The sequence below is a fragment of the Bos grunniens genome, chromosome 9, assembly GCF_055505025.1.
Source record: "Bos grunniens cultivar Pamir isolate PY7600 chromosome 9, Bosgru_T2T1.0, whole genome shotgun sequence".
Lineage (NCBI taxonomy): Eukaryota > Metazoa > Chordata > Mammalia > Artiodactyla > Bovidae > Bos > Bos grunniens.
The window spans coordinates 29,974,648-29,989,142 of record NC_141173.1 but is presented as its reverse complement, the minus strand read 5'-3'; the positions used below and the strand labels follow the sequence as shown (position 1 = coordinate 29,989,142).

Below are 14,495 nucleotides of genomic sequence, written 5' to 3'. Positions count from 1 at the left end.
ATGACCTGAGCTTCCACCTTAAGTAGTCAAAAAAAAAAAAAAAAGAGCAAAATAAAATTAAAGTGGCTTGACAGAAATTATTTAGTAGAAATAAGAGAAAATAAACAGAAAAATTTGATAAAGCCAATAAAAATATCTCTTTGAAAAAGCCAACAAAACTGATAAACCTCTAGCTAGACTGATAAACAAAAAAAGGGAGAAAGAGAATATAAATTACCAAGATCAAGAATGAAAGGGATTCATCACAATAGATTCTACAGATCAGACAAGAAAAATAAAAATATTATAGACAATTTTATGCCAACAAATTTGACAACTTCAAGGAAATGGACAATTTGCTTGAAAACACTTTGCCAAAACTGATGGGGTAAAACAGACAATTTGAATAGCCCTCTTGTAAATAAAGTAAAACTGTTAACCAAAAACCTCCCCTAAAGAAAAATCCAGACTGTTGGTTTCATTGGTAAAATCTATCGAACATTTAAGGAAGAAATACCATTAATCTTATACAAATCTCTTCATAAAATAGAGAAAGAACACTGGACAGTATTTGCTGCTGGACTGGAAATGAGAAGTGAACAAACAAAAAGAACAGGCTGACATAATTTTGGTTTCCACTACCCAGGTAAACTATGGCCATTTACTAGGATAGGGAAGAAATAGATATGTGGGAAGGGAGAAAATATACATTAATAGCTCTGTTAAGAACATTGAAAATTTAACTTACTAAGTTTGTATGACAAGTCTAAAATTGGATCTATGAGTCCACAGGTCTGCAGTATAATATGGGCAAAAGCTACAAGTGTGGGAATTATCAGCATGTAAAGCCATACCTGAGATTATCTGGAGATTGAATGTACATGGAAAAGAGAAGAGCCACAGGACCGGATACTAAAGTATACCAGCATGGAAAGGTAGAACATTGGAAGTGAAGCTGGCAAAGGAAACAGACAGCATATAGGCACTGAGGCAACAGGAAACCAGGATATGTATGGAGATGAAGAAAGCGGTCTTTTCTATCAAATGCAACTGAGAGGGTAGGCTCCACTGAATTTGGCTATACAAAAGTCATTGCTGACCTTGACAAGAGCATTTTTAGGGGAGGATTGGCGAAGGGAGTCTTATTGGACTGAGTCGAGGAAAAGTAGAGAGAGAGAATGTAAACAACTTTCAATAGATTTTATTGTAAAGAGAAGAGGAAAAATGTGTTAGTAGATTGTACATATGAGGATTAATACATTTTTAAGGTTATAATTCCAGTGGGGAAAATCCATAAGAGCAGAATGATGTAAAAGAAACAGGGCTGATCTAGGCATAATAAGCAGAGAAAATGGGAGGGGACACAGAGAATTTGAGCAGGTGGGTTTCTGACTTGATGGTGGGAAGATGGTATTCCCATGAGAGGGCTTCGTTTCTTGGTAAAGCATATGGAAAGTCAGCGGATGAACACAAGAGAAGACGGTGGAACAGAACATGAAATACAGGTGCCAGAGATAGGGAAAGTGAACACCCAGGGAGATTTCATAGGATTGTAGGATAGAATTGAGTGCCCATTTCAAAACTAACGTGAATTTAAAAGCATTTAGCTGAGCTGTGAATATCTTCTCCAGCAATGTTCAATTACTTCAACTAGGAATTGTCAAAACAAACAAATTTGGCAGAGTGGGAGAGAAGCAGGGAGGTTGAGTGTTTATACCACTCTCCCTTCTCCCTAATAATAGAGTAAAACAGTGACCAGGGACATTTTGCTTCAAATCCACTGCTAAACAGCGTGTGAAAGGAATTTGTTTTCCAGAGATTACAGTTCCATGTCCATGACTTCCACAGTTTTCAGTGGAAGAGCGGAAAGGTAGTGGTCTACAGCCCTGAAAATTCTGACTTTTAGATTCCACTTTCTTTTTTTTCAGCAGTCATCTGACCATTAAACACGGCTGTCTCAGGTGTTTCTTCTTCTAGAAGGATATGGAGAACTTATCTATAACCCTGCTCAAATTAAAACTTTGTTGCTATGTATTTGTTGAACCTCACATAATTCCTAAACAAGAGAGGATTGGCCTCTTTTTCCTGGTGACAGGAATCAATGTGACAAAATTTTAGACACCAAAGAGCTGATAGGCACTGAAATATCATGACCAACCAAGTTACTAACATTGTCCTCACCCAATCGTTCTTATCCTCTAAAAGACTCACAATGAGGTCATGGCACTTCTGATCTGGAAAAAAGCAGAGATGGATTCTTTGCAGGCTGATGATCTATCTTTAGAGCTCACTGGAGTTCTTGGCTCGTCTAAAGTTCATCATGTGAAATGTTTCAGCCATCTTGACAGTGTTATCACCCAACATGCATGTGAGCTTTGCATAACACCGCTAGCCAGTCCTAAAATACAATACTGGGCTCTATCATTAATTGCTCTAGATTGAAAATTTATTTCAAAAATGACAGCAACAGGCATTTGCATACCTAATTAGTTTTCTACCATGACTTCATTTTGTCATTGGTAGTTACAAGTAACTACTTATAACAGCTAATATTTATTGAGTATCATTCTAAATGTTTTATGTAGATTAACTCATTTAATCCTTGCAGCAACCTAACACGATAGATACTATTATCCTGCCCATTTTAAAGTAAGGAAACTGGGCCACAGATGGAGTAACCTGCTCGAGGTGAAGGTATGATGTATCAGAGCTTCAGTTTGAACCTTGCGTCCTGGCTTCAGGAGGTAATCATCATCACGTAATCACATGAACTGCCCCACAATTTACCAGGCTTAAATAAAATAAATAATTATTTATTAGATTGTGTCACTTTGCTTCTACTAAAATTTTATTTTAAAATACCCTATGTTGTTGTTGTTGTTGTATTTAAAATAGTATAAGTTTGGTCATTTAACTTGAAGAAATTGTGTGTGCATGAAAAAGAATCAGCCTAGCTGACCTAATAGAATTCTCTAAATTCTCCTTTCTGTATTATCATCAGAAAAATGTAAATTTGAACCATATAAAATAGCTCTTATTTTTATTTTTAAACCAGCAAACCTAGCAATTTTGTGTGGCTCAGCTTAACACAAAGAAGTCACAAATCCACATTCAGTCTAGCTCTCTAATTTATTCTGGTATCTTGATTTCCACTGCCATTCACAATCTCTTTCTTGCTCTCCTTTGTGTCAGGTACAACGACCATCTCTCAATGCGAGAGCAAGTCAGGGCTAGGGAATAAACTGTAGCTGAAGGACAGAATCATTTCTTACAAGACAGTAGTTGGCCACTGATGTCTGAACACTTCTGACCTTGGCCTCATGTGCCCTGGGAGCTCTTCAGCCCAAGTGCTCAATAAGGAGAGGTGTGACTTGCCTCTGAAAGTAGATTCAATCTGAGCCCTTAGTACTTATTGTTTTTCAAAGAAACTCCTCTTGAAACCTAATAGTAAGAGTCGGTCTTTCAGATGGAAAACTTCATTAGTTATAATAGTTCCAAGAAGACTGTCAGACACTCAGGAATCCTAAGACCTACAACATGCAAAATTCCACATTTCTCCCACAGGAGTTTTCAATGCTAAAAACAGCATCGATGCCAGTCTTCCTGGCAAAAACATTGCTAATTGACAATCAGAAGCATCCAGCTAATGTGTCTATTGAGTGTGAACAAGAGAGGTTGTCACATCCAGAAATTCCAAAATAGTTTTCTTTCTTTAGAAAATGCGTTCCTTCCCAGGACAAGTAGCAGTTCTCTTCCATGCTGTAGTCTGTGTCATTGGTCACAGCTGAGGCAGAACAGAGGTGATTTCTGGGCTACCGCAAGTGTCATTTTCTGTATTCGGCAAGGGTAACAGTCTGGATGTCCTCATCACATGAAAAGGTTGATAAGCATGGTCATTTTAAAATCTGCCCAGAAAGCCTATCAAAGGTATGAAAGGTGGCACCCAGAAGATAAATGGCAGGGTCAGGGAACAGGAACATGCTTGTTATCGTTGACACAGACCATTCTTTCTGTCAACAAGATATCACCAACACGTCTTTTGCTGTGAGGTGATATGTTAGGGAGATACAAATAAGAGAATATAATCCCTATTCACTTCAGAAAGAGATAGGCATGAACATCTAAAAATGACACACCAATATGAAGCAGGCTGTAGAATAGCTAAAGATACTTGGTCTTATAATCCCATCCTCCCAAATTTCCAATAGCATTTAACCAAATTAGAGTTGTTGGATAAGAAAATGTATAGTCTTATAAACATTGTAGAAACCACCTCCATCAGCCACCATATATTAATATATCATGCTGGAAAGACTGTCTACAAATAGAATGATGAAAAGAAAGAAACAAGCTACTAATAGCTGGGAAAAAATGCACGCACTTTCTTCATAATACTGAAAGTAGTTCTGCCCTTGGCAGGAGCACGGATGCCATATAATCCAACTGTGTTCTTTTGAATGAGGAAACTGAGCCCAGAAAAGCCAAGCAATATGTATTTTTAAAGAGCATTTCATTAAAATTCAATACAATCTTCCGTTTTAAGAATTATTCAATCATTTTGCTTCTATCAAGGTTATAGAATGCTTGAGCTACCAAAGCCTGGCTGGAAATTGAACACTTCCAGCCCTGTTTAATACTTAGAAGCCAGTGAGGTATATGCTCCGTGTGATTCTTGGAAAAGAAAAACATACACATGTTCTTACGTCTCACCTTCTTCAGATATCCCAACGAGCCACGCTCTCAACAAAAAGATAAGATACTAAAACAGGTTATTATGGAAAAATAAGTGATTTTGAGGTCAGAGGAGTTGGGTTCCAAACACCTAAGGCTGTTTGGTATAAGGTACATTTCTGCCTTAGCCTTGTTTTGAAAAATTGTAAAATGTACTTAATACTACCTGATCTGCTGCAGAGTGCTTCAAAGCAAGATTTAAGCCTTGAACAGAATTATTTCCAATTAATGATTGTACATGCATTTGGATCATAGGTATGTGGTATGCTGCTGCTGCTGCTAAGTCGCTTCAGTCGTGTCCGACTCTGTGCGACCCCATAGACGGCAGCCCACCAGGCTCCCCAGGGATTCTCAAGGCAAGAACACTGGAGTGGGTTGCCATTTCCTTCTCCAATGCATGAAAGTGAAAAGTGAAAGTGAAGTTGCTCAGTCGTGTCTGACTCTTAGCGACCCCGTGGACTGCAGCCTACCAGGCTCCTCTGCTCACGGGATTTTCCAGGCAAGAGTACTGGAGTGGGGTGCCATTGCTTTCTCCGTAGGTATGTGGTATAATGACCAAACATAACACTTTAAATTCTATTTCAAATAGTAAAAATTGAATTGTACAAAAATGAAGTTTAAAAATAAATATAAATAATAACTCACAGGGTTATTTAGAAATTAGATGAGATACTGTGTTTTAAAGCACAAAATATTATGTAAAAATATGATAAATACTTAGTATCCTTTATTCATTAATTAATATATTCAACAATATTGAATACCTACTCTGCATAAACCTATTACAATGATTTTATTTTGAGTAATAGAGTAATGAATTTTACACAAATCCTATCTTGAGGGTTGTTAGTAAAAATTTCTTCAGTAAAATGGAAAAGAAGTGTGATTACAGATGAATGGCCAAGTACCCTTTGATTTTTAGGACTTCATACACAAGTGTAACCTCTTCACGGGTTTTCCCAAGGCATTTAAATGGCATTAAATCATATTCTCACTACAACAATCTTATTCAGCAAAAGCATTCTTACTTCATTTTAAAAAATCTTTGTTCTATTAGGAGAAAGTATTAAAGCTCTTAGACCTCTTTATTATAAAAATCATCACCAAATCCATTGAACTCTATGTCACTTTGTCTTTATGCCTTTAGCATAGAATTTGCTAATTTACTCTTGGCATCATGAAAAACACTGTAATTTTTAACTACACATACAGAATATTTTGATTACATGAATAAATATTTTAGGAAAGATTATCTCCTCCTTCATTTAAATTACCTTGATTTTTCATTGCCTTCTGATCTTGACCGTTATAACGCTATACTGTAGATTAGAAGCCTGAGTTTGCCACTTTTAAAATTGGAGATTTTGGTTGAATTATTTAACATCCCTGAACATTGGTAATATTTGTACAAGAGGGATGAAATCAGAGGTTCTTTAGGAAAATTAAATGAAGTCATACATGTTTATGGCTCAGTACAGTGCCTGGCATCTCATACATCCTCAATAACAGTTTTTATTGTTTTCTTAATAATCCATTTTGGCATCACACTTGATAATAACAGTGACTTTACCTTCTTCAAAACTGTTTTCTCATAAATTTTGGAGTAAGTACAATAAATGAGAAATATACTTTCAGAGTAGCATCCTGCTCATTTTAAAATTCATAAAAAGGGCCTGGCTGTAATTCTACTATAATAATTCCACACCACCCTTTGTTATTAATTTTACAAAGCATTCTTAATAACCTGTTCTGGCCTTTTAAATGTGAGACACTTCACTTATCCAAAGCTCTCCCACAACCTAGCCAAGTCCTCGTGGGCCTGAGCTTGTCCAAGCTGAAGTATTATACATGTGCTTTCAAGATGGACCTCATTGGAAAATTTTTTTCAAAAGATAGCAAGGTCCCTTCAGATTTTATGATCTTTAACAGTCATTGTCTTAGATGTTGTTAAGAACTCAACAAGATGTCACTGAGAATGTGGGTTCCATATGTATTAATATTAAAACTTGCAGAACAAACAGCAAGGAAATAGCAGTGAAAAAGACAGACATCATTCTTGTTTCTTGAACTTATCTCCTGGTGGGAAACAAAAAGTAAACACAAGCTTAAAAGAAAAAAAACGTGATACTTTTAATAAGTAGAATGAGCTGATATAACAAACATCGAACTGAAATGTTGGAGGGTGCTGTGGATGGATGACAGTGGTCAGAACCATGGTTAGGTAGACGAGATGCTGAGAATGTGGTGTGAAACCCTATAAATAATTGTTGAAAGGAATCCAGACATACAGGGTCTTGGGGGAAAGTTTAGAATTTATTCTAAGTGCAGCCAGAAACCACTGAAATATTTTATATTTGGAGTGATGTTATTCATATTTTAAGATCACTTTTTTCCCTCCAGTAGACTAATCAAAAGTTGTTAAAACAGAAATGCTTCTTCAGATAAAATTTGACTTTTTTTTCATTTTGGACATGATTTCATTACTTAGTCAGTTCAATAAATCTGTCACATCACATGTCACTGAAACTCTCAGGGTAAAGATAGTGAAAAATGGTCCACATGTTTATCTATTGGTTAATTTTGATCATTGAACCCCTATATATAGTACTTTGTTATTGTGCCTATGAATCATTTGTATTTCAAAACTGTGTGTTAAAATTATATTTCCTCTTTACAGGTCCAGTGTTTCATACCCTGTGCTATGCAAAGAGAAACATCACTACCATCAAAATCAACTCTATTTTTTTTTTCTAGTACTCTGTGCCACAGTCTAATTTGCTTTGTATTTTAACCATGAGAGATTCATACAACTTTTTTCCCTTAGAGTTTCAGTTCTTTTCCTTTTTGGTGGAAAAAAAAAATCTGTATTCACAATATTCCACAGCTTCCCATTGTCTTAATCTGGCCATTTACTGCATGGAATCTTTCTTCTTTTTCCTGGAGATGTACTCTCCCTGAGCACACCAATCTCCTGCTCCAACCTGAACCAATATGTTCTAGATTGTCTGCACAGCTTACGTGCTAATACTTCCCTTTCCTAATTCCTGAGTCTGATGCTTTCTTGGATTTCAGATCTTCCATGGATTTCTCCCATACACTACTAAAGTAACACCTTAAACAATTTTTCAAGGGAAAAATGCATGGATGGTAAGACTTCACAATCTTAGTATGTTTGAAAATATTTCTAATTGGCCTTCACATTCAGTTGACAATTTTAGCTGAGAATAAAATCATAAATTCAAAATCTTTTTCCCTCAGAATTTTAGAATTGTCCCTCCACTGATTTCTCTCCTCCCTCTTTACCCTCACCCCACTGATTGAAAGTAAGGTTCCTCCTCTTTCTTTGCCACTATATTCTCCTCCTATTCTTTATATTCTTATATTCTCTTCATATTTCTGACAAATTTTGTAATCTTGTCTTTATGCTTTGTGTGTAACTTTCATGTATCTGGGTTCAGTTCAGTTCAGTTCAGTTCGGTTGCTCAGTCATGTCCAACTCTTTGCAGCCCCATGAACCACAACACGCCAGGCTGCCCTGTCCATCACCAACTCCTGGAGTCCACCCAAACCTATGTCCATTGAGTCAGTGATGCCATCCAACCGTCTCATCCTCTGTCGTCCCCTTCTCCTCCTGCCCTCAATCTTTCCCAGCATCAGGGTCTTTTCCAATGAGTCAGCTATTCGAATCAGGTGGCCAAAGTATTGGAGTTTCAGCTTCAACAGTCCTTCCAATGAATACCCAGGATTGATCTCCTTTAGGATAGACTGGTTGGATCTCCTTGCAGTCCAAGGGACTCTCAAGAGTCTTTGCCAACACCACAGTTCAAAAGCATGAGTTCTTCTGTGCTCAGCTTTCTTTATAGTCCAACTCTCACATCCATATACTATCACTGCAAAAACCAAAGCCTTGACTAGACAGACCTTTGTTGACACAGTAATGTTTTAGCTTTTTAATATGCTATCTAGGTTGGTGATAACTTTCCTTCCAAGGAGTAAGCATCTTCTAATTTCATGGCTGCAGTCACCATCTGCAGTGGTTTTGGAGCCCAGAAAATCACTGCAGAAAAGTATCTGGGTTAGGCTATGGTAAACATTTCTAGTCAGAAGAAATTTTCTTTTATTAGATTTGGAAATTTTTGTTTTTATTATTTATTTGATTATTTGCTCCTTTTCACATTTTCTGTTTTCTATTCTGAGACTCCTCTCCAGTGAGATGTTCAGAAATTGGGCCTTTTGGAGGAATCCTCTATTTCTCTTATCATTTTTTCATGTTTTCTATTTCTTCTTCCTGTATATTAGAAGGGTTGATCAATTTTATCTTCTAACTCTTTCATTAAACCATATTTTGGTAATACTCTTTTTTAAATATCCAACAGCTTCTGGTTTCTCTGATCATTCACATTTAAAATTATTTTCTTCTGTTTATGTGACTATAATAAATTTTGAATTTTCCTAAATATAGAAATTTTCATTTAATATTCTCTTTGATTGCCTGAATTATCTTTGCTTGCCCTGAGTTTTGTTGTTTTGTTAATTATGATCTTTCTCTTCTACGCTGCTGGTTTTTCTCACATACCTAATGGCCTCTACATGTCCCTGTATTTTTAATAATAAATAAATAGGCTGATGATTCAAAGTAGCTGGGTGGTTTTCTCTGCTGTTGCTTTTATACATCTATTTTTTGAAAGGGTAGGAAGACAGAAACCTGAGTCATCAGGCAGAACCTGTCAAAGGGCAAGTTTCAAGTTGGAGAGTACAAATAAGAAGTTTACCTGGAGGTTTAGGTCCCCAGATATCAATGTACATAGGGTTTTACTCTAGGCTATAAAATCCACCTCAGGCAACCTCAGCTCTTCCTCAGAAAAACTGTTCAATTGTTCTAGAAAAAGCCCTTTGCTGTATTTTTTTTTTTTTTTTTTTTGCATGTGGATAAATTCCAGCTGCCTGTTTAGCATCAGGCATGTGAAGGGGGGCCTTGCAAGACCAGAAGAAGCATTTTTTATAGGAGATACCTTCAATGGTCCCGATTTTCTTACCCCCAAGATTTTCTCTGAGATTGGCTCCCCCGCTCCCCTGTAGCCCTTACCTAGAGTGATCTGGATCATAGTTTCTTTTGCTCTGTTTAGTCAGCCATTCACTTCATCTACTCTCTGCTGTCCAGAAATGTGTTTTATTGTTGCTTTGCTGAAGAGTACATGTGGTGGCAAATATTGTGGCAGCCATTTTTGGAAAATACAATCTCCCACACTAGGAAATGCTACAAAAATACCTACTAGTCAATTTCAGCACAGCACAAAGATGGAACAGGAAAACAACTCATTTCATCTTTATATTCCAATATAAAGAATTGAGTTAAAATATACTTGTTCAGAAGACATTTATTCAGAACATAAACTTTCCTACTCTTTATTTTTTGCCCATGATTTGCTGGCCTTTATTATTTGCACTTTATATTCACTAAGACCTTTAGGATCTTGGAATTCAACTTAAATAATTCAATTCAACTTAAGGAAAATCTATTGATACTCTCTGTTTCAAGAGAAGTTCTAAGTATGCTCACAGTTTTTATATTGTCTTCTCTCTGACTCAGAAATGAGTATTCCCTAATTTAAACATATAACTTATCTTGTAGTTTTTATCTGCACATAATATGGCACCTTGAATGACTTGATTGTAAGGTCTATGGGTAACAGACAAGTCTTTCCCATTTTTATATGCTACCTAATGCCCAACACTTAATAAGCATTAGTCAGATTCATAAAGAGTTTGCCTTAAAAGCTCAGTTGCTAAATTTTATATCTTTTGGTAAGAGAAGAATTCCTCAGGCATATTTATTTTTGTCTTATCTAGAGTCTTAAACATGTTGTTAAATGATTTCTCAACCTACAAAATACTGGTGCAGTGAAAAAAAAGCACTCTCTCCTAGACTATGAAGGGGGAAATGACTTAAGTCGCCAGCTAACAGGCATTAGACCAAAAAAATCATCAAAAACAGCCTGAACTTGTAAAAGCACATTAGTATTAGTCTATTAAGACTATTCAGTGTAGGACAAACAAGCACTAGTAATTTCTAACAGTCTCCCTGTACACAAGCCCACTGTCATAACCATGGTTGGGCGTTAGAGCCAAGCACAGGAATTTGGAGGTCCAAATGCTTAGATTTACACTCTGTCTCTTCACTAAATGGTTATATGGCTTTGAAGATGTTGTTTTCCCTATCTGAGCTTTGATTTCCTTATATTTAAGAAAAACATTATGATTCTTATGGCTCTTAGAGCATAGTAAAACAATAAATATTAGTTATTGCTATTCTCTTAGTCTTCCACACAAAAATTACTTTGAGCTTCCCTGGTGGCTCAGATGGTAAAGAATCTGCCTGCAATGCAGGAGACCTGGGTTCAATCCCTGGATTGGGAAGGTCCCCTGGAGAAGGACATGGTAACCCACTCCAGTATTTTTTCCTGGAGAATCCCCTTGGATAGAGGCGCCTGGAAGGTTACAGTCCATGGGGTTGCAAAGAATCTGTCATGATTGAGCGACTAAACACAGCGCATAGCACAGATAACTTCATTTTATTACAAGAATGGGCAACATTTTGGAAAGATTTCCATCTAAAATGAATCAAAGGAAAAACAGGAAGTAGGAGAGGAAATTGATATTTATATAACAGCTATCATTTTTAAGCAGCTGTTGTGGTCCAGTCACTATAACAGAAATTAGATATAAACTTCCCCATTAAAAAAAAACACTATCAAAAGTATTTTTGTCTTTTATGTATGAGGGAACTAAAGCTCAGAGATAATCCCATTTATTTTTTCAATCATTCAGGTAACATTTATTGAGTCTTCTGTCTACAAAATATTAGCATAAGAAGCAGAGCCTCTAGACCCGGATCCTCTTCTACCACCATAATTTATTTCAAAATGTTATTTAAGTGAAATTACTTTCTATACTATATAAGTGTATGTATACATCAAATATAAATTTTAATATCATAAACTTAAGTTCTCATAGTTATGAAAACATGCTCAATAAATGTTCAAAAGATATCTACATATGAAAAAACATGAGAAAGATAAAAAGTATAACAGAAATATAAACCCTTTTAATACAAGTATTTTAATAAGCAATTCAAATCTCATACAACACTCTCTAAAATTACAAGTCATGATCTTATGACATTAAATATTTCCTAAAATAGTACATATTTTTAGGAACCTTAAAATATCTGTCATCATCCAAGAAGTTTCTTTATGATATCATCCTCATAGGATTCAACTACACAAATACAACAGCTGTTTGGTTTTTTTTTTTTTTTTCAGGAAAGGAATGGTTTACCTCCCCATGCTTGCTAGAAGTTCTGGGTATTTTGCTAGTTGTTACCATCTTTAAATTTGGCAACTCCGAAATAATGTAGGCAAAGGACTAGATTCCAGTGTCATTTTAATAGGACATTTAATAAATAGCATGATTTATTGGCTTACTTGCATGGACTCTCAAAGCTGTGGCTACTTGTCAGCTCTTGAAGGTTGCTTTGATTGGGTTGAATATTTCAGCTGTGATTCAAGTGGTTTCTTCCTCTATTTTTCACTGAAAGAGTAGTTTCCTGGCTCCAGCACCCTTCTGGAGGAAAATGATGGATTCAAAACAGAGATATTAAATCTAAGCATTTTGAACTTTTATCCATATTCATCACTTTATCATCCCATATCTAAACCATCACTGACAATGTGGCAGAAACCACACCACCTTAGAAGTTCTGATACTGGCCCTGACATTCCTTAGTTTTATGACTTTGGCTAAGGCCTTTAACCACTGGGTCTCTCAGCTTCTTCATCTGGCAGTTGGATTATAATATATCTCCCTTGCAAAGATAAGACAAATAATAATTATGTGATGCTTATGCAAAAAGTTTACAGTTTTTGAAGTACACGATTATGCTTCTGTGTGTGAATCAAAGACCAACCCTGAAAATGGTAGCCAATCGTACCCTACCCTGTCTTGTCTGAGTAGGTCCCTTATCCTCTTATCAAATCCTCTTCATATGTCAACAAGCTTTATAGTCACAATAAAGTCACAAAACTCCAGTCTCTTCACTGGAGTTTATAGTCCAAACTCACAGTTCAGTGTTATTAGCATGCCCTAGTTATCTTTTTGTTAAAGGTAATGCGTTAAGTGCTTTAGAGTTTATAAAGTTCTATATTATTAACTTGATTCATACAACAACTCAGGAGTCCGCCTGTGGGAAAGGTTATCTTTTTATTGTGGCTGTTGCATCCTGGTTGATGTCCCACCCCCTCTTGCAAATATTTGAAGTAATAGAAGTTCTAAGCCACACTTTGCAGATAAGAAAATTAAGACTCAAAGGGATTAACTGGAAAAATAAGAAATGGAAAATTAGTTGTAAATCTATGGATAAATCTAGATCTCTTATTAATACATATTCCAAGTTTTTCCTACTAGTTGATTATCTCTTTTCTTTGCAATTGTTTTTACTGATATTAACCTTATCTGTTTTAACTTGTTCTACATTTGGCCAGCAGTTGCTAAACTATATCTTTTAAAAAATTATAAATCTCTCACCTACTTATTTTCCTAGTCCCAAAGAAATACAATATGATATGATAAAATAGTGAGAGAGGGAGAAAATAGCCAACATTTTATATTAAGTTCACAAAAGCAACCAATTTAAGTATTCCCCACAAATTATAAGTAATAAAACATTAGGAATAAGCTGCCTTCTAACACATCTTGAGACATTATTTTGTTGGAAGTACTTTCATTTATATAATATCAATTATGATGCTATTCAACTCTACACTCAAAACATAGCCCAAAACCAAATGTAAATTTTGTCTATATTACTGTCACAGCTCCTCTGTATTTTTTTTTTACTATTATTCCTATTCACACATAATCTGATACTCAAAGATTCAAATGTTCATATTTCAAAAATACAGTCTTCTTTGAGAAGAAATAGGTCAGATTTCTGTAAAAAAAAATGTGTACTGAGCTATGCAGTAATGATTAAATGCCAGAAAAGTAGCATATATGCTTCAAGACAGTACAAAAGCTATTTAAACATGAGGAAAAAATATTCCTATTCCCATTTTCCCTTCACTTGTACTTGGGTGAATATAATTCAGGTTCAAGCATCAAATCAGCTAAGGAGTAAATAGAGTTAGACCCCCAAACCCCAACTTTAATATTTAATAAAATGTTGAAGACTTTACCACTTCCCTTAAATGTAAACCCTTACAAACATGAAAATAATAAAAATAAATCAGAACATTCAAGTAAATTGTGAAAGGGCATTAATAATAGATGCAATAATTTACATTAGATAAAACAGTATAGTTTTCAAATTTTTCTCATATCAATTCATTGTTTACTGTGTACAATTTCTGGTCCTCAGATCTTATTGACATTCTTCACCATCTAAGAAACCAGGGAAGTTCCCTTCATAATCCTCAATAAATATCAAAAACTGTTAACTGTAGCACTCATTACTACAAAGGAGTCCATAGCAGAGAATCTAGATTTCCTCAAAAAAAAAACTTTCAAAAGGAAATAATGGAATATGACATTTGGACAAGATGAAAAGACTCGTCTTCCTTTGCTGTTTCACATAAAAAATGAAGAGTTTGTCTCATTATTTTGTTTTCCTCTCCTTTTTGACATACTTCTGGCATGTTATATCCTGTTCTCTCTTCAAAGTTTCCACAGTGAAATAAAAAAATTGAAGAGCCCAGCATTTCCGGATGTAATAAATTACCACCAGGAGA

At 35.5% G+C, this 14,495-nt stretch overlaps 1 long non-coding RNA gene across 3 annotated transcripts in view; it reads right to left on the bottom strand.

Annotated features, from left to right (window-relative positions):
* Positions 1-11,795: 11,795 nt before the first annotated feature.
* Positions 11,796-14,495, bottom strand: part of LOC147365738 (uncharacterized) — a 101,236-nt gene continuing 98,536 nt past the window's right edge. For 2 of the 3 annotated variants that reach the window (XR_015132322.1, XR_015132324.1), the window contains one exon: positions 12,137-12,333. This is a non-coding gene — a long non-coding RNA (uncharacterized LOC147365738). Of the gene's footprint in view, positions 12,334-14,495 lie in introns of all 3 variants that reach the window. The other variant, XR_015132326.1, reaches the window with a different exon arrangement.